The 19,927-nt window shown below is 35.7% G+C and overlaps 2 pseudogenes across 1 annotated transcript; both read right to left on the bottom strand.

The window, feature by feature from the left end:
- Positions 1–358: 358 nt before the first annotated feature.
- On the bottom strand, positions 359–5,604 carry LOC147923621 (uncharacterized; annotated as a pseudogene).
- Positions 5,605–6,309: 705 nt separating this feature from the next.
- LOC147923620 (uncharacterized) lies at positions 6,310–19,421 on the bottom strand (annotated as a pseudogene). Its single transcript, XR_015587466.1, has 5 exons — positions 18,261–19,421; positions 14,194–18,213; positions 7,294–7,458; positions 7,062–7,196; positions 6,310–6,702 (listed from the first exon to the last, which is right to left on the bottom strand). The product of XR_015587466.1 is annotated as an uncharacterized LOC147923620 (transcript).
- Positions 19,422–19,927: the final 506 nt, after the last annotated feature.

Below are 19,927 nucleotides of genomic sequence, written 5' to 3'. Positions count from 1 at the left end.
TAATATAGAAAGGTATTTAAATTTTAAGAATTTTAGTTAGTGAAATGGCTAATCGTGATTAGTTAATTTTCCTTATGAATATACATATATATACTGGATAAACTTTATGTGAATACACTTACTTAAATTTTAGAAGAGATTAAAAATTAAAATTACAAAACAATCAGAATCAATAACATATCATTATTAAAGGTTTACGAATATTTGAATTTAAACCTTTTAAAATACTAATTTTCTATTGGAAGTCTTTTGATTTTCCATTTTTTGTTAATTTAATTATTTTTTTCATTTATCTTTTTTTTTCCACAAATGTAATATATATTGATTAACAAAGATCATTACATAGAGAGTTGCTCAGCTATGGTGGCTTCAAAACAGAGTCAGTGTAATATTGAGAATTTATACATCCATTCTTAGCTAAGGCATGTGCCACCCTATTACATTCTCTCTTTGTGAAAGTAAATGAAATTTGCCCTATTTTGGAAGACCAAGCTCTTATGTCATGCAGAAGATTTGTTAAGGAGACATCCATAGTATAACCATTTACAATTTTAATCAGAATTTCACAGTCTCCTTCAAAGATAATTGCTTGATAACCACGAATCCATGCTTGTTGAATCGCTATAAGCAATCCTTTTGTCTCTGCCTCTAGTGGAGATCGTACATTGTGTAGTTTAGTTGCTCCCCATACTATTGGTTCACCTTGATGGTTCCTAAACATCCATCCTCCTGTTGCCTGATGTGTCTGATAGTCAAAACTAGCATCAAAATTGCATTTCAAATACGGTTGAGTTGGCGGTAACCAAGTACTTATGTTTCGGTGTGTTGCAGGTAGTAAGGACGATGTGTTCTTTAAGGTGTTAATCCATTCTTTTGTGTCCGACTTTGACATTAAAACTGTTTTCGACGCACTTTCACGAAAATTATTGAAAACTTGATTGTTTCTTGCTTTCCAAATGCGCCATATCAGAACAAAGGGCAACAGAGAATCATGTAAATTGGTTGTTTGTGATTGGAATGATAGCAGTTGGTCAATGACATCCTCTACACTTGAAGGTAGGTGAGAAGTGTTTAAAGAAACAGTACCGGAAAGTCTCCATGACATTATGGCAAAATGACAAGAAAATAGAGCATGATGGATTGACTCCTCTGTTTGACGACACCGTGAACATAAAGGATCAATGTTCATACCTCGTGATCGTAACCGTGTAGTGACTGGTATAGCTTGACATAATATACGCCACAGAAAATGTTTGATCTTTGGTTGTAACCTTAGCTTCCAAATTTTATTCTTTAGTTCCACTGAACCATGAGGGATATTTGGGATATCTCCTGGATCAAAGGGATAGTGTGTGATGAACCAGTAACCAGATTTTACAGTATAATCCCTGGAGCGAGTATAATTCCAAATGAGTTTATCTGAATATTCATCTTAAGAGAGGTGGATGTTTTTAATCATCTCTTGTTCCGACTGTTGAACTGATTTTAGTAGTTTTTGATTGTCCCATGTCCGAGAATCACCCGTTTTAATGATGAAATGATCAAGTGTTGTCGATGATTGTACTGGTGAGGTTTGGACTAATCTTGGTGGATGAACTTCAAGGAAATTATCCTCCCCGATACGGATAGTCTTACCATCCCCCACAATGTATCTAGAACCTTTTTTAATAAGATCTAGACCGATTAAAATAGACGACCATCCGTAGGACTGTTTCTTTCTTTGTTTAGCATCGAGTATAGACTCATCACGATAGTATCTGTTTTTCATCACTTTCGCAAAAAGAGAATTAGGGTATTGTATTAACCTCCATGCTTGTTTTGCCAAAAGGGCATCATTGAATTTTGCAAGATCCTTAAATCCTAATCCCCCTTCTCTTTTTGAACACTGTAATTTTTTCCAAGCAATCCATGGTATGCTTCTTTTATTTGAACTCTTTTCCCACCAATATTGCATTAACAGGGCCTCAATTTCAGTGGTGATTCCTAATGGTAGTTTAAAGCATGACATAGCATAGACCGGCATTGATAAAGCCACTGAGTTTAACATTATTTCTTTGCCTGCAGGAGATAGCTTCTTTGCTGTCCAGCCATTAGTGCGTTTCTTGATCCTGTCGACAATATACTCAAACATTTCCTTCTTTTTGCTACCAAACTGCTCCGGGAGACCCAAATACTTGCCACCTCCACCATGATTAGGGATGTCTAGGATCACTTTCAGGCGTTGTTGGGTAGTTCCATATACTTGACTCCCAAATGTGATCATAGATTTCGATGTATTTATTTTTTGTCCCGAATAATATTCGTATATGTCGAAAACATCTTTCAATGCTTGACAGTTTTTCTTATTAGCTTTGCAAAAGAATAGGCAATCATCAGCAAATTGCAAGTGAGTAATACTTGGAGCACCATTACCAATCCGAATACCACAAAGATTTCCTTCTCGAGAACTTGATGATATTAAGTGACTTAGTATATCCGAGCATAGTATGAACAGGTACGGTGACAGAGGGTCTCCCTGTCTAATACCTCTCGTTGGTTGAATAAAACCATAAGGAGCTCCATTAATTAGGACTGAGTAGTTAACTGTTGTTACTACCGCCATGATCCAATTTATCCATTTTGGACAAAAACCAAAAAGTTGTAAAGTTGTTTCCAGGAAATTCCACTCGACATGGTCATAGGCTTTTGTGACATCTGTTTTTACAGCCATGTAAGTCTGTGAGACTCGAGTTCTGACTTTTAATGCATGCATAACTTCATGTGCAATCATTACATTGTCTTGGATTAATCGTCCCGGGATGAAAGCAGCTTGAGAGTCCGAGACTATGTCATTCAAGTGTGGTTTTAAGCGTTGCACCAAGCATTTAGAGACTATCTTATATAGGACATTACATAAGGCTATGGGTCGGTAATCCGAGAGAGTTTAGGGATTGTCTATCTTTGGTATCATGCAAATATTTGTGTGATTTATGCTCTGTTTCATTACTGCAGTCTCAAAAAAGGAGTGTACCTCACTTGTTACTTGTGGTCCGACTGTTCCCCAACATGCTTTATAAAACCTGGCTGTGAGACCATCCGGTCTCGGAGCACGATCATCACCTATGGAACAAACGGCATTATAAATCTCCTCATTACTAAAAGCTCTTGTAAGACTGTTATTTGCTTCCTCAGATACGTTTGGCTTGAAGTCCGCAAATACAGAGGGTGAGACATGATGGTTTGCAGTTGCGTATATATTTGTAAAAAAAACTTTGTGCATGATCCCCAATCTCCTTGTCTCCTTGATATAGATTGCCTTGTTCATCCGAGATAGATGTAATCCAATTTTTGCAAACCTCGTTTGTGCACACGCGTGAAAAAAACTGGTATTTTGATCACCAGAAGACATCCATTGGTTTCTGCTTTTTTGTTGCCAATGTTTTTCTTCATCACTATATGCTTTTGTTAAATCATCTTGCAAGAAAGGGATAGTACTTCTTATTTGTGGGTTTAGACTCTCCATTGCAAAGTTTAAACGAGCTTGAAGGTTGACAATTCGTTCCTCTGAGTTTACTTGATGTTCGCGTTTTAAGTTGGCCATACTTCGTCTGCAGTTCTTGATTCTTTCTGTTATTGGGATGTCTGACTCATCATTAGCAGCTAGCCAGCCTTCCTTGACCGTATCCTGGAAGTTTGGTACCTCTAGTAGACGTCTATCAAACTGAAATATACGTCTTTTATGCCTTACTATGTCATTTAAGTCGAGCAAAATGGGCCTGTGATCGGATCCTGCGAAATCTAAAAACTGAACCTCTGCATTTGGGAAGATTGCAGCTCCCGGTGAATTGAACATTGCTCTGTCAAGACAGCATTGTATTGTATGGGAGTGTCTTTCACCAACCCATGAGAAATTATTCTCTCTTGAACGTATGTCTTCAAGATCACACACCGCAATCATGTGTCTAAAATTTCTGAAGGTCCATTCCTCCCGAGATGGTCCACCTATTTTTTCGCGATTGCTTTTTATCTCATTAAAATCTCCGATCAGTAACCATGGTAAAGTACGTGAAAGTGTCATATGTTCAAAGCGTTCCCACAATACATGTCTTTCACTAGGATTAGGATGGCCATACACACAAGACAAGTAGAACTTAATATTATTATAGTCAACAGTTACATCAATAAGTCTCTCATCTTGTGAGATTAAGGACAAGACAACATTGTCTTTCCAAAATAAACATAAACCTCCACTCCTACCTTGAGGGGGTTGAATAAAAGCATTAGAAAATCCTAAATCACACTTAAGTTTAGTTATTACAGCATTTTGATTTAAAGTTTCAGAGAGAAAGAGAATATCACACTTAGTAGTTAAACAGAGTTTTTTTAAACGAGAAGAAGTTAAAGAAGGACCTACACCCTGACAATTCCATGAAAGTATCTTCATATTGGAAACTCTGGGGGTACTGGGCCCTCCGCGCCTCCGTCGAAACCTTTATTCACTGAATATGAGTCCATTGAAACAGTGCGTTGAGTCTTTTGTCGAAGTTGATTCAGGACCACCAACTCCTCAGCCGCTTCTGCTTTGTTGAAAGAACTCTCGAATTGTACTCGCTTACGCTTCATGAAAACAAATTCCGGTTGTGCATTGTCAGATATGTCATCAAGAAGGTTCTGCGAGTGGTTATGAGTAGCAAAACGTCCTGCGAACTTAGCATTCAAGTAGCGGATACGCTCAACCGTTAAGTCTTTATCCACGAAAACACTTGGTAGATTCTTGTTAACCCCGGTGTGTGTGCCATACCCCTGAACATGACCAATTGAAGGTGGTGGCATTTGCAAACCCGGGATGAGGGTTGCAGGGTCCACTGAAGGTAATGTATTTGCCTCGGACATATCCTTATCACCATCCTTGTGGTTCTCACCATCACTGTCATTGTCAGAATCCTCTGGTTCAGAATCATCAAAGCCAAGAGAGCATTCCTTCACATCATGTTTGAGTGACCCACATCTCGTACAGAAATTACGCAGTCTCTCAAAACAAAACTTGATTACTATATTCTCATCAACAATGAATTGAATGTTCTTTTGAAAACGCAGGGGATCATCTATGTTCCAATTTATCTTAACACGAACAGCCCCCACTTGCATCTCATTCTCATTGTAATCAACATCAGAAACATAACCTAGTTTGTTCCCTACCCACCTAGCCGTATCATTGGTTAAGCAAAGTGTAGGAATACCTTGAATTTGTACCCAAAAAGGTATAATCTTCATGTTAGCATCACTTATGTTTGGGTACCAGCGGTGGGTGGTTACCATCCAATCGTTGAAAGACCAGGGACCCCTATGCAACACCAGATTCAGAGAGTCCTCAGACTGAAATCGGAATTGTGCTCGCCCTCCATCGAGAATCCGTCCGACACATTCATCGGGGAAACCCCAAACCCGTGGCATTTGGCGTATGAGGGCTCGCAGATTCTGCTTCCGTGGATTGACTGGAGTAACGACCAAAGTGTGCCGATTGACAGAGATTGCTCGATTGAGAAACTCTGGTGGAAGTGAAATTGGGGCATCATCAATGCCCAAATCAAGATCCTGAACGGATTTGCGGATATTGTCGCTCATTGTTGGTAATAGAATGGGAAGAACATAAGGTTTTGAGAAGATGATAGAGGGAAAGCGTGGGAAATTTATGGATTTATAAGATGCCCATGACGGTTTATATTGACGGTTATCTCCCGTGAAAGTTGGGAGAAACAAACTGTCAACAGAAACTGACAGAAATAAACCGCCTACATGAAATCCCAAACCATAATTGCAAGATTCCGTGGTCGGAAAGAAACTCCTGATCAAAATTTCGATCGGAGAAATCAATTTGAAAGAAGGAAGAAGGCGATCGCCAGAGGAATCGCCGAGTGAGAAAAAAATCCATTTTTCAAAATGATCGATTACAACAACAAAAAAAATTTCAAAAAAAAAAAAAAAAAAAAAAAAAATCATTTATCTCTCAAAGTAAAATTTGTATGTAATGTATCGTAATGGTGTGGCTATGTTATATTATATTCACAAATAAATATAACTATTTTATTGCTGATTTGAATTTTTTATTAACTTGAGAAAAAAAAAAAACCTAACCCAACTTCAACTCGAAAATAAACCAAAATTTACATTTATCTTATTTCTATAAGATGTTTGTGTTTTCTTTTCTATTATTATTTTTTCATATCTTATGAGATAAATTAGTTTTACTTAAAAAGTTATGAGTAAATTATCTTTTTAGATTCTCTGACTTTTCTATAGTTATGTTATAATTATCAAGCGAGTTACCAATTTTGAAAACCAAATAAGTTCCACCAAGAAAAAAAGAATGAACTTTTGTCCATGACACTCTGAGGAGAATAAGGATGAAAAATATACATAGGATGTGTTTTTCACACACTGTCTTTGATGATAAAACCTAAAAACCATAAGAAAACCCTTAATCAGATTTCAGTGAAGCTTCTGACATTTAAGCAATCACAGATTAATACACTTTCCCAGTTTCTTCTGGAGTTCCTTGGTCTCTTTTTCAGCCCTCTCCAGATTCTCTCTCAGCTTCTTAATCTCATCACTCGACCGTTTTTGAACTTCGTTAGCCCTCTTTTCCGCTTCAATTCTTGCGGCTTGCTCTTCACCCAGTTGCTGCTCCAGCCTCTTGGCCGTTTCTCTCAGCTTTTTCTCCACCTGGAGAGCAACAAGAAAGCAGAAAACTTGTAAAGCTATGATTTAATCAATGTATAAGAAAATGCATGTGGTCAGCATTTAACAACACAACAACTTATAGCTGAAGGAATCATATAGGAATAAGATAGATGCTAATGAAAGCACAACCATAAAGCTTCTGTCTATGCAGACAATTTTGTAAGCTTATCAATTAAATGAACAACACACCCTAACCATCAACTAACTAACTCTTTTTGTACACAATTCCAACTTGGTAGATGCATAGGTGGTTGCATATGAATTATTGAAGTTATATAGCATGAACCCTTTAGAAATGTGAAAACTCAACATTGTTGTATAAAGAATGATAACAGAATTACCATCTCTGTGATACGGGTAAGCTGCCGGTCATAGGACATATCGATTTGCTTCTTGAACTCAGATATCTCATTATTTGAGTAACCTTCCAGCGCTTCAACCTCCTTTTTCTGGTCCCTTAGCTTGATAGCCTCTTCCTGGAGAATGCAACCACAGTTTAGGATTCTCTGCCTCGATTAGGAAAAGTAACAACAACTCAGAAAAAAAAAATGTAAAAGCAACAAAATTCTTCACCTGTAGCTCGTGGAACAACTCATCTGTGTACGGTCTACCATTGTTATGTTTGACAACGGATTCAACAACTGAGAGAAGCTTCTCAACTTGCTCAGCTTTCTTGACTTTATTAGTAGCCTTGTTATTAAACAATACAACCCGATTGTCACATAGCTCAAGAATTTCCTACAATCCACACCAATACAAATAACATAAGCTGAAAAAAAACAAATATCCTTCTTTTATATGATCCTCTTGAAAGGTTTCACAACCTATAGCACCATCAAAACATGAAAATGCCTCACTCAACAAATCATAACAAGGCTTGAAAGAAAATGTTTGGGTTCAAGGGTAGGGGAAAACAATTCCGGGTTAAACGAAAAGATTGGTGGAAGCATGTTTTGTTGAAGCATGTTCTTCATTTCTTGATCTTGAGCAGGAAGCTGTTGATAAGCAAAATAAGGTGGTGGACCCATTGCTTGGTTTTGATAACCTCCTTGTGGCGTATGGCTGTAGAATTCATGTAGCCTTCCTGGTTCTAGATGTAGCCTCCAATGTGTTTTGGCCACCATTGAGGCCCAATCTGAACTATTGGATTTTCCATTCCCACTTCTTCTTGTTCAACTTTGATATTGTCCTTTGATGTCTCAGTTCTCTTGGGAAAAGGTTGGTGTATACAAGTACCCAATCAAGTATCTGAATGGTCACACGAGCAGGTACTCGAGTAGACAGGTTCGGGTAGGGGTTCGGGTGGGGGATCGGATAGGGGGTCCCGTAGGTTCACCTGAGATCCAAACTAGACAAGTAAACAATCAGTATCGAGAATAGATAATAATAAAAAGAACTTGATCTAGCAAGTGTTGAAATCCTAATTGTAACAAGAAACAACCAAATGGCAACGACGCCAAATTGATAATAGGTTTTTACACCAAGATATCAATTCCCTATGCAGTTGTGATACAAAGGGTTATCAATATAAATTGTTATATGCTAGCAGATAGGATGCAATCAAAGCAATGCAAGTCAAGCCAAGCAATAATGAGGGTTTTGTCCAACAACCTAAAATGAACATAAATAAAAAGAACGAAATAAAACTACACAACCAGGGTACATGATGACCAGATCGAGTAGGGGATCGGGTAACAAGAAAATAAGAACAAAATGAAAAACAACTCGAGGTACCACACGAAGCACCTGATCGAGTACCAGGTCGGGTTGGTGGTCGAGTTGATATTAAAATTGTAAACAATCAAAATATGAAAGCTCCTAAGAATGGGGTAATCGGTTCATAAGTATTCCTAATCAACGTAGAATGTTTTACGGGCCTCAAGCAATCTATTCCCTACACAATGAATTTCTAAACCTTGCTAATCCACTCTCTTGGTAGAAACAATCAACCCTAATCACTCCCTTACCCAACTCTCGTTGGACAAACATGACCAAGCAGGCATTAAAATCCAATCCATTATTATCAAAAAATTCCTTACACATATAATCTCTTAGCCTAAGTGAGTAAATATCTGGCATTAATTTATTCAGGTATTTCATCGAGCACCTCTCGGTGTGGAAATGCCTAGAATCTAATCTCAACCTCTTGGTTCGAAACTAGCATTAAAACCACTAATCCAAACGAGAAATTTCATAAAACAAACAATCTAAAACATCATAATCGATTAAGAAGACTTACTAGCCTATCCCATCCCTAGAAACTTTGGTACACTAGTCAGATTTCATGGCAACAAACATAAACCCATAAAGAAATAAAAATTGCATAAGCAGAAAGATGAAAAAGAGATAAACGTTTTATTATAAAGAAGCAATAGCAAAATGTAAACAGAATTCAAATTAAAAGAACTACAAAAAACTGGAAAATAAATGCTAAGTTCTAAAATTTGCTCCAAGAAAAGTGTAAAAACGGTTCTCGCCTCCTCCCTCTCGAAAATAGGTTAGGAGGTGATTTATATATGGAAACCAATTGACCTAGCCGCACCATATAGTATCTGAAGCATGCTACACGAGGCTAGGGTCGAGCTCCACTTTGGGTGCATGGTTGGATAGGCGATCGGGTGATTCAATTCTTCGATCTGGATGTATGTACGTTCACTAAAATAGTAATAACTCTTGAACCGCAAGTCCGATTGGCCTGAAATCACAACCATTGGAAAGCTAACCTGATTCCATTTAACTTTGATGAAGAACTCAGAAGCTGAATCTTAATGGAAAAGCTTCATTAGTGTCGACCTTGAGGGTATTGTCATTAACTCGACTGGGTGCTCTTTGGCAATGGTCGGGTGGTATGGTCCGGTGCCTCCCTTTTCCTTCTTGATGCTTCAAATCCTTTTGTGTAAACCCCATAAATGACACCAGATCCTTCCTTGTGATAGATGCAACTCGTTAATCCCTCTTTTTACTCATTTTAAGCTCCAAAATACCTATTTTCATCCAAAATGCAACAATGCAACACCCTAAAACACTTAAATACAAATATCTAAGGTTAAGGACCTAAAAATACTAAGGACATACTCTTAACAATGCAAAACATGACAAAAAAGATGGTTAACAAAATGTAAAATAGAGAGACATCACATTCCTTAGGGAGTTGAAACGCAGCTAGCCAAAAATTTGCAATACTCACCGAAGCTAACAAATTCAACCTGCCTGCATACAATAGCAAACGAGTGGTCCATGAGCTGATTTGCTTCCTTATCTGATCTTATAATGGTTGATAGTCTGCTCTAGTGAACCTCTTAGTGAGAAGAGGGAGTGACCCATATATCATGTTGGCATGCCTCTCTGTAATGCCACAGCTAGATATAGAGTAGATTTTTCCAAACTAATCTTCAATCCGGAGAACATAGCAAACTCCTCAAAAACCCTTAGAATACCATCTATAGACCGGACTTTACCATCTGTAAGCACCATCAAATCATCATCGAGACTCAAGTGAATGAGACCGAGAGCCTTGTAGTGTGGATGATATCCAACGCAGGAAATGGCGGTAACCCTATCTAATAACTTGGAGAGAACTTCAATGCATATGATAAACAAATAGGAATAGAAAGAAGAATAGTCTTGCCGCAGTCCACGCTCACTCCTAAAATACCCACCGAGTTCCCCAATTGATTCTCATGTAATTTTCATTGTTGCATTAAATGTCCAATTGTATTTTCTTGCATTTTGATATTTCAAGAGAGCTTGTGGTATCTTGGTTTTCTTTTGGACTCATTCCATTTGCATTTGACGAGATTGACGGATTGGAAGCACAAGAGGATATATAGAAAGATCCAAAGCTGAGTTTATGGAGAAGATAGCCTGATCAAGAAACTAATTAATTATCTCGAGAGGAGGCGAGCAAGACATTTAATATGGCCTGGAGTGGAACCTTGAAATGAGAGGATATGAGTTAGAAACTCCCGAAGAGCAGAATGACAAAGAAGCAAGACAGCTGTGAACTGTGTTGGTTTGGCAAAAAAGAAAGTCTTCACGGCTTCTAACTCGGAATGAAAGCAAAAAAGTTGTGAAGTGTGTTATTTGTTTATTTAAGTTTGCACTTATCTTTTTCATATACTAGGTTTTGAATCCACGCGTAGTTTGATATATTTTGATAAAAATTATATATGATTGATGAGGTAGTGAAATATTATCTTACAGAAGTATTCAACTTGATATTTTAGGTGATTTGTATAAAAGTTACAAATCCTATGTTATTCAATCATAGATTTTAAAAAGTCTTCTGAAATCCACTGTTATTGAACTGATGATTTAAAAATCTACTTTATAATCCACTATTATTCAAAACAGTTCGTGGATTTAGATTTTAATAAGTTTTGGGGATTCTGGAGGATTTGAGAGAATTCGTTTAGTTAAAAATACAGAAATCCAAATCTCATGGTTTAGGTGGGATTTGAAAGAATTTTCCCATAAATCATATCAACTTCCCTAAAATCAATCAAAATTCCAAATTTCCTAAATTCCATGAAATCCTCCAAAATCATTGTTTCAATACACCCCCCTAAAATTACTATTAAGGAAAAAAATAAATTTCATATACACAATTTTTAAAAATATAAAAATCAGTTGTGTTCTAAAATCAAATCTGATAAAAAAATCATGAATCTAACTCGACATCCAGGCGAGGCGGATCAAACTGGTGACCTCACATATCTTAAACCATTTCTTTGGCCACCAGAAAAATGAAACAATTTTATAATCATGAATTTATCTCCTTTTTCATATTTAATTGATCACTATCACCTCTGTTTTCGTATTTTTTATTTAATGTTTTCTTATTCTTCATATTCTTTCTTGTCATTTTCATTGTCAAATTTTATACCAATTGTCATCGTTACATTTACCGTTCAGTTCTTTGTTATACTCTTCTTTTTGTTCTTCCTTTTCAACTTTTTCACATTCTTTCACTGAAAAAACCTTTTTTTTTTAGACTAACACACAACTTGTTAACCCATCAAACTCCAAGACCAAAATCATTTTTTTCTCATAAAAATTGTACAATTCATGAAAACCAGCATAGTCAACACATGCACCCAATTATTGATAATTTCATCCATATACTTCTCAAACCAAAATCCTTACTTGCACAGAAAGTAATATGAACACATATATAGTAAAAACAATATTTGTGTTTTTCGTCGATCCTTCTTCTTTAAACTCAAATAACATCAAATCAAGGTCTTTCAACGTCAATCCTTCTTTCTTCGACTTAAAAATAAAAATTTTACTGCAAAAGTATCAAATCATCTGTAAAGTGATACGGAAAACATGTTTTACAGCTCATAAGAGATATAAAGCACAAACGGAGATAAGTAAGATAGTTTCAAGATATTAAAAAAATTGATATATAATATTTCGTAATTCTTAAACTTTTAAATTATTAAAACATATTAAATATTTAAAATATTTCAAACTTTAGATGTAGTTTAATTATCTGTAAAAAAAATTTTTAGAGTTAAATATTAATGACACTTTTACTTTTTATAGAGTTTAAATAGTTATAATATTTTAACATTTTTATGGAGGTATTATAATTTTTCTAAACATTCTATAATAAATATTTAAACCTTTAAAAAATTAATTTGCTAAACTAAATCAAATAACTGTTAAATTTGAAAACTTGATAAATAAGCATAAATCAAGCAAACCTGATAAATTTAAAGTTATAAACATATTATTTTTATTTATAATGGTTCTCAGCCATTGTCTAAAATTTTCTATTCGATGTGGGACGTTGTACATATTTCTTTTATTTCTATAGATTTTTTTTTTCTAAAAAAATCTTAATAATATAGATTACTACTATATTTCCAAAAAAAATTCTTAGCAAAATATCTAATTCTTACTGGTTTTATTAAATCCTATATGGACACTATGAGTTTATAGCTTCAACTTTTTATTAGTATATATATACTATCTTAAAATTTTTATGGAGGTTAAGTAATTGTAATACTCCCTCTGTTTCACAAAGAGTGTCATTTTGGCCTGATTTTTTTGTTTCAAATTAAGTGTCATTTTAGATTTTCAATGTAATATTAAGCATAAATTTCCAACTTTAACCTCATATTCATTGAAGAATATCAAGAGTCAATATCAATTTTAAGGGTATAAGAGATATTTAAATATGTTTTCTTAATTTGTGTGTAAAGTGTAAAAATGACACTTATTATGAAACAGAGGGAGTATTTTAAAACATTCTATAAAGTTTAAATATTTTAATATTTGAACCTTTTAAAAGTTTCAATATTTATTATATTTCAAATTTTTAAAATTTATAAATTTTAATTATTTTAAAGACCTTTTAAATGTTAAGAAATTTTTCAAATTTAAAAATTATAATATTTTGAAACCTTTTTAAAGCTAAAACTTTTAGAAGTTTCAATATTTATAATATTTTAAACTTTTAAAAGGTTCGAATATAATATTTGAACCTTTTAAAAAGTTTCAAAATTTATAATATTTTAAACTATTAAAATTTTAAAATTATAATATTTAAAAACTTTTTAAAGGCTAAGAGCTTTTAAAATTTTCAATATCTATAATATTTAAAAAAATTTTAAAAATTAATATTATAATATTTTTTGAAACTTTTTAAAGTTTTAGTTTGATCAAATAAAAAGCTGGATCAAACCGAATAAAACTTTTAAACTTGGACGCCTGATAAATCAAACTTTCCTGCTCATTCGTTGTTGGAAGCATATTAATCTTATTTATACTGGTTTGAACCATCGTCTAAAAATTTTCTAGCTAATGTGAGATATCGTACATAGTTTTTTTTATTTCCATATATTAAAAATTTTCCTTTTTCTAAAAAATTCTGGAAATTTAGAAAATGTTAATGAATGACATGTCAAATCCTGATAGGTTGCTTAAAATAATTCTTAATATATAAAATTTTGTAAATTTCTAAAAATGTTAATTAGTGACATGTTGAATATCTATTGGTTTTTTTAAAGCTTAGGTGGACAGCCTTAGAAGCTTATAGCTCCTACTTTTATTTAGTATAATGTTATTCCTTGTTTCTATTTATATCTTAATATAGAAAGGTATTTAAATTTTAAGAATTTTAGTTAGTGAAATGGCTAATCGTGATTAGTTAATTTTCCTTATGAATATACATATATATACTGGATAAACTTTATGTGAATACACTTACTTAAATTTTAGAAGAGATTAAAAATTAAAATTACAAAACAATCAGAATCAATAACATATCATTATTAAAGGTTTACGAATATTTGAATTTAAACCTTTTAAAATACTAATTTTCTATTGGAAGTCTTTTGATTTTCCATTTTTTGTTAATTTAATTATTTTTTTCATTTATCTTTTTTTTTCCACAAATGTAATATATATTGATTAACAAAGATCATTACATAGAGAGTTGCTCAGCTATGGTGGCTTCAAAACAGAGTCAGTGTAATATTGAGAATTTATACATCCATTCTTAGCTAAGGCATGTGCCACCCTATTACATTCTCTCTTTGTGAAAGTAAATGAAATTTGCCCTATTTTGGAAGACCAAGCTCTTATGTCATGCAGAAGATTTGTTAAGGAGACATCCATAGTATAACCATTTACAATTTTAATCAGAATTTCACAGTCTCCTTCAAAGATAATTGCTTGATAACCACGAATCCATGCTTGTTGAATCGCTATAAGCAATCCTTTTGTCTCTGCCTCTAGTGGAGATCGTACATTGTGTAGTTTAGTTGCTCCCCATACTATTGGTTCACCTTGATGGTTCCTAAACATCCATCCTCCTGTTGCCTGATGTGTCTGATAGTCAAAACTAGCATCAAAATTGCATTTCAAATACGGTTGAGTTGGCGGTAACCAAGTACTTATGTTTCGGTGTGTTGCAGGTAGTAAGGACGATGTGTTCTTTAAGGTGTTAATCCATTCTTTTGTGTCCGACTTTGACATTAAAACTGTTTTCGACGCACTTTCACGAAAATTATTGAAAACTTGATTGTTTCTTGCTTTCCAAATGCGCCATATCAGAACAAAGGGCAACAGAGAATCATGTAAATTGGTTGTTTGTGATTGGAATGATAGCAGTTGGTCAATGACATCCTCTACACTTGAAGGTAGGTGAGAAGTGTTTAAAGAAACAGTACCGGAAAGTCTCCATGACATTATGGCAAAATGACAAGAAAATAGAGCATGATGGATTGACTCCTCTGTTTGACGACACCGTGAACATAAAGGATCAATGTTCATACCTCGTGATCGTAACCGTGTAGTGACTGGTATAGCTTGACATAATATACGCCACATAAAATGTTTGATCTTTGGTTGTAACCTTAGCTTCCAAATTTTATTCTTTAGTTCCACTGAACCATGAGGGATATTTGGGATATCTCCTGGATCAAAGGGATAGTGTGTGATGAACCAGTAACCAGATTTTACAGTATAATCCCTGGAGCGAGTATAATTCCAAATGAGTTTATCTGAATATTCATCTTAAGAGAGGTGGATGTTTTTAATCATCTCTTGTTCCGACTGTTGAACTGATTTTAGTAGTTTTTGATTGTCCCATGTCCGAGAATCACCCGTTTTAATGATGAAATGATCAAGTGTTGTCGATGATTGTACTGGTGAGGTTTGGACTAATCTTGGTGGATGAACTTCAAGGAAATTATCCTCCCCGATACGGATAGTCTTACCATCCCCCACAATGTATCTAGAACCTTTTTTAATAAGATCTAGACCGATTAAAATAGACGACCATCCGTAGGACTGTTTCTTTCTTTGTTTAGCATCGAGTATAGACTCATCACGATAGTATCTGTTTTTCATCACTTTCGCAAAAAGAGAATTAGGGTATTGTATTAACCTCCATGCTTGTTTTGCCAAAAGGGCATCATTGAATTTTGCAAGATCCTTAAATCCTAATCCCCCTTCTCTTTTTGAACACTGTAATTTTTTCCAAGCAATCCATGGTATGCTTCTTTTATTTGAACTCTTTTCCCACCAATATTGCATTAACAGGGTCTCAATTTCAGTGGTGATTCCTAATGGTAGTTTAAAGCATGACATAGCATAGACCGGCATTGATAAAGCCACTGAGTTTAACATTATTTCTTTGCCTGCAGGAGATAGCTTCTTTGCTGTCCAGCCATTAGTGCGTTTCTTGATCCTGTCGACAATATACTCAAACATTTCCTTCTTTTTGCTACCAAACTGCTCCGGGAGACCCAAATACTTGCCACCTCCACCATGATTAGGGATGTCTAGGATCACTTTCAGGCGTTGTTGGGTAGTTCCATATACTTGACTCCCAAATGTGATCATAGATTTCGATGTATTTATTTTTTGTCCCGAATAATATTCGTATATGTCGAAAACATCTTTCAATGCTTGACAGTTTTTCTTATTAGCTTTGCAAAAGAATAGGCAATCATCAGCAAATTGCAAGTGAGTAATACTTGGAGCACCATTACCAATCCGAATACCACAAAGATTTCCTTCTCGAGAACTTGATGATATTAAGTGACTTAGTATATCCGAGCATAGTATGAACAGGTACGGTGACAGAGGGTCTCCCTGTCTAATACCTCTCGTTGGTTGAATAAAACCATAAGGAGCTCCATTAATTAGGACTGAGTAGTTAACTGTTGTTACTACCGCCATGATCCAATTTATCCATTTTGGACAAAAACCAAAAAGTTGTAAAGTTGTTTCCAGGAAATTCCACTCGACATGGTCATAGGCTTTTGTGACATCTGTTTTTACAGCCATGTAAGTCTGTGAGACTCGAGTTCTGACTTTTAATGCATGCATAACTTCATGTGCAATCATTACATTGTCTTGGATTAATCGTCCCGGGATGAAAGCAGCTTGAGAGTCCGAGACTATGTCATTCAAGTGTGGTTTTAAGCGTTGCACCAAGCATTTAGAGACTATCTTATATAGGACATTACATAAGGCTATGGGTCGGTAATCCGAGAGAGTTTAGGGATTGTCTATCTTTGGTATCATGCAAATATTTGTGTGATTTATGCTCTGTTTCATTACTGCAGTCTCAAAAAAGGAGTGTACCTCACTTGTTACTTGTGGTCCGACTGTTCCCCAACATGCTTTATAAAACCTGGCTGTGAGACCATCCGGTCTCGGAGCACGATCATCACCTATGGAACAAACGGCATTATAAATCTCCTCATTACTAAAAGCTCTTGTAAGACTGTTATTTGCTTCCTCAGATACGTTTGGCTTGAAGTCCGCAAATACAGAGGGTGAGACATGATGGTTTGCAGTTGCGTATATATTTGTAAAAAAAACTTTGTGCATGATCCCCAATCTCCTTGTCTCCTTGATATAGATTGCCTTGTTCATCCGAGATAGATGTAATCCAATTTTTGCAAACCTCGTTTGTGCACACGCGTGAAAAAAACTGGTATTTTGATCACCAGAAGACATCCATTGGTTTCTGCTTTTTTGTTGCCAATGTTTTTCTTCATCACTATATGCTTTTGTTAAATCATCTTGCAAGAAAGGGATAGTACTTCTTATTTGTGGGTTTAGACTCTCCATTGCAAAGTTTAAACGAGCTTGAAGGTTGACAATTCGTTCCTCTGAGTTTACTTGATGTTCGCGTTTTAAGTTGGCCATACTTCGTCTGCAGTTCTTGATTCTTTCTGTTATTGGGATGTCTGACTCATCATTAGCAGCTAGCCAGCCTTCCTTGACCGTATCCTGGAAGTTTGGTACCTCTAGTAGACGTCTATCAAACTGAAATATACGTCTTTTATGCCTTACTATGTCATTTAAGTCGAGCAAAATGGGCCTGTGATCGGATCCTGCGAAATCTAAAAACTGAACCTCTGCATTTGGGAAGATTGCAGCTCCCGGTGAATTGAACATTGCTCTGTCAAGACAGCATTGTATTGTATGGGAGTGTCTTTCACCAACCCATGAGAAATTATTCTCTCTTGAACGTATGTCTTCAAGATCACACACCGCAATCATGTGTCTAAAATTTCTGAAGGTCCATTCCTCCCGAGATGGTCCACCTATTTTTTCGCGATTGCTTTTTATCTCATTAAAATCTCCGATCAGTAACCATGGTAAAGTACGTGAAAGTGTCATATGTTCAAAGCGTTCCCACAATACATGTCTTTCACTAGGATTAGGATGGCCATACACACAAGACAAGTAGAACTTAATATTATTATAGTCAACAGTTACATCAATAAGTCTCTCATCTTGTGAGATTAAGGACAAGACAACATTGTCTTTCCAAAATAAACATAAACCTCCACTCCTACCTTGAGGGGGTTGAATAAAAGCATTAGAAAATCCTAAATCACACTTAAGTTTAGTTATTACAGCATTTTGATTTAAAGTTTCAGAGAGAAAGAGAATATCACACTTAGTAGTTAAACAGAGTTTTTTTAAACGAGAAGAAGTTAAAGAAGGACCTACACCCTGACAATTCCATGAAAGTATCTTCATATTGGAAACTCTGGGGGTACTGGGCCCTCCGCGCCTCCGTCGAAACCTTTATTCACTGAATATGAGTCCATTGAAACAGTGCGTTGAGTCTTTTGTCGAAGTTGATTCAGGACCACCAACTCCTCAGCCGCTTCTGCTTTGTTGAAAGAACTCTCGAATTGTACTCGCTTACGCTTCATGAAAACAAATTCCGGTTGTGCATTGTCAGATATGTCATCAAGAAGGTTCTGCGAGTGGTTATGAGTAGCAAAACGTCCTGCGAACTTAGCATTCAAGTAGCGGATACGCTCAACCGTTAAGTCTTTATCCACGAAAACACTTGGTAGATTCTTGTTAACCCCGGTGTGTGTGCCATACCCCTGAACATGACCAATTGAAGGTGGTGGCATTTGCAAACCCGGGATGAGGGTTGCAGGGTCCACTGAAGGTAATGTATTTGCCTCGGACATATCCTTATCACCATCCTTGTGGTTCTCACCATCACTGTCATTGTCAGAATCCTCTGGTTCAGAATCATCAAAGCCAAGAGAGCATTCCTTCACATCATGTTTGAGTGACCCACATCTCGTACAGAAATTACGCAGTCTCTCAAAACAAAACTTGATTACTATATTCTCATCAGCAATGAATTGAATGTTCTTTTGAAAACGCAGGGGATCATCTATGTTCCAATTTATCTTAACACGAACAGCCCCCACTTGCATCTCATTCTCATTGTAATCAACATCAGAAACATAACCTAGTTTGTTCCCTACCCACCTAGCCGTATCATTGGTTAAGCAAAGTGTAGGAATACCTTGAATTTGTACCCAAAAAGGTATAATCTTCATGTTAGCATCACTTATGTTTGGGTACCAGCGGTGGGTGGTTACCATCCAATCGTTGAAAGACCAGGGACCCCTATGCAACACCAGATTCAGAGAGTCCCCAGACTGAAATCGGAATTGTGCTCGCCCTCCATCGAGAATCCGTCCGACACATTCATCGGGGAAACCCCAAACCCGTGGCATTTGGCGTATGAGGGCTCGCAGATTCTGCTTCCGTGGATTGACTGGAGTAACGACCAAAGTGTGCCGATTGACAGAGATTGCTCGATTGAGAAACTCTGGTGGAAGTGAAATTGGGGCATCATCAATGCCCAAATCAAGATCCTGAACGGATTTGCGGATATTGTCGCTCATTGTTGGTAATGGAATGGGAAGAACATAAGGTTTTGAGAAGATGATAGAGGGAAAGCGTGGGAAATTTATGGATTTATAAGATGCCCATGACGGTTTATATTGACGGTTATCTCCCGTGAAAGTTGGGAGAAACAAACTGTCAACAGAAACTGACAGAAATAAACCGCCTACATGAAATCCCAAACCATAATTGCAAGATTCCGTGGTCGGAAAGAAACTCCTGATCAAAATTTCGATCGGAGAAATCAATTTGAAAGAAGGAAGAAGGCGATCGCCAGAGGAATCGCCGAGAGAGAAAAAATCCATTTTTCAAAATGATCGATTACAACAACAAAAAAAATTTCAAAAAAAAAAAAAAAAAAAAAAAAATCATTTATCTCTCAAAGTAAAATTTGTATGTAATGTGTCGTAATGGTGTGGCTATGTTATATTATATTCACAAATAAATATAACTATTTTATTGCTGATTTGAATTTTTTATTAACTTGAGAAAAAAAAAAAACCTA

This window comes from Camelina sativa, chromosome 17 (genome assembly GCF_030686135.1).
Source record: "Camelina sativa cultivar CO46 ecotype springtype chromosome 17, ASM3068613v1".
Taxonomy (NCBI): domain Eukaryota; kingdom Viridiplantae; phylum Streptophyta; class Magnoliopsida; order Brassicales; family Brassicaceae; genus Camelina; species Camelina sativa.
This window is presented reverse-complemented; position numbering and strand designations above follow the sequence as displayed.